This window comes from Bos indicus x Bos taurus, chromosome 24 (genome assembly GCF_003369695.1).
Source record: "Bos indicus x Bos taurus breed Angus x Brahman F1 hybrid chromosome 24, Bos_hybrid_MaternalHap_v2.0, whole genome shotgun sequence".
Lineage (NCBI taxonomy): Eukaryota > Metazoa > Chordata > Mammalia > Artiodactyla > Bovidae > Bos > Bos indicus x Bos taurus.
The window spans coordinates 23,005,998-23,007,600 of record NC_040099.1 but is presented as its reverse complement, the minus strand read 5'-3'; the positions used below and the strand labels follow the sequence as shown (position 1 = coordinate 23,007,600).

Below are 1,603 nucleotides of genomic sequence, written 5' to 3'. Positions count from 1 at the left end.
CAAAGCTAAAGAAGGTTAAAATAATGTTTTCTGGTGACTTTTTTTTTTTCAATTTTTTTTTCTCTTTATTAGCTCTTGTTTGGAATGATCTTGCAGGCACTGACTGTCAAAGATGATAAGCAGCTAAAAATTGCCCTCCACACTAAATTTTGGCTAACTTTAAATAGATCTTGCCAGAAAAAGGTTTTAATAGCAAATGGCAAAGGATCAATAGCAGATTAAAAAAAAAAAAAAAAAACTTCAGGTAATATTCTCCTGAGCCTTAAAAATTGAAAAGAAAGGTTGGTGACAGAAATATCCTTAAGAAGAAAAACGCTGAGAACAAAAGCACTGAATCCACATGTACTTTAAATGTTTTAAAGAAAGGACGCACCTTATCATCAAATATGTATGGAAGAAAATGAGACATAAGCTATTTAGAATTTACTTTGGATACAATTATACAATTCCATGGTCTTACATTTGCCATCAACTGGTCTCCCAACATCCCATTTTCTATCACAATCACCAGAGGCAACAGAGCCTCCAAAGGGTTAAAAGAGGGGGACTATCAGCCCCCAGCCATGCGCTCAGCTCACTGGACCAATCTCCCTGTCTCTCTGTGTTTACAGGATTTTATTTGCATAGAACTGCAGGAGCTCTGGATGGTAGGGGCTCAGCTGCAGGCAGAGTTTAGGGTTCCTTTGACCTTCCTAATTCTGGAAGCTGTAGTCCTTGGTTTATCTCAGATATGGAGAACAGGCTCAAAAGGTTGTTTTGCAAGCCTTGGCCACCTGGGGATTCCTGTCCTATAAGTGGGACAGGAGGGATTCCCAAGTCAGATTCACCTGATGGGTGAAGAACGTCCTCCATTTCCGTCCAGCAAGGGTAACCAGTTGTCCAAACAAGACAAAGGTCAATTATCTCAGGCTGTCATTCTCGTCATCAAGCAAAGCCCTGGTCTGGAGGGTGATGTCTAAGGAGGAGGAGCTCAGGCCTTTCCCCTGCATCTTGCCTAGGACGATGGTGTCAGGATCTTCATGCTCTGGTGGATTACTTCAGAACTCACCAGGTCATACAGACCATGAACCAGCAGGTCTAGAACAATCTTCTTATACTTTCTTGCCTTGTCTGGGGTCTCACAGGTCATGATTCCCAGGCCTCTCATCGCCATATAACACTCTTTAACACTGGGGTCCCAGGCTGTCTCTGCCAAGATGAAAAACACATTCTTCAGAGGTTCCTGCTTCTGGAGCCTCAGATTCCAAGAGACCTTGGAAAAGAAAGAGATCATTGATGTCCTTTTCTTCTTGAGCTGGGTGGCGGGGCTGGAAAGGGGCTGGCCCCTTATTCTTCTCCTTGTTTGGTCCATGGAATTGCGGTCACGTGGTGATGTGGCAGGTGTGGCTAGAGCACAGGTCTCCATGTGGTGCGCAGAGCTGCTGTTCCCCGATGGGATGACTCAGCTCAGTTTTCTCAGCTGTGAATTCCTGAGCAGGGTGATGAGGCTTCCTCCTCAGAACTCATCCTAGTGAAAGAAGTGGTCACTTCCAGGAACATTGCTGTCCTTTAAACAAGCTCAGGGCTGGCCATCAGTTGCATTTTGCCCTTGAAGATGAGACAT

At 44.4% G+C, this 1,603-nt stretch overlaps 1 pseudogene; it reads right to left on the bottom strand.

The window, feature by feature from the left end:
- Positions 1 to 454: 454 nt before the first annotated feature.
- Positions 455 to 1,351, bottom strand: LOC113883014 (annotated as a pseudogene).
- Between the last annotated feature and the right edge of the window lie 252 nt (positions 1,352 to 1,603).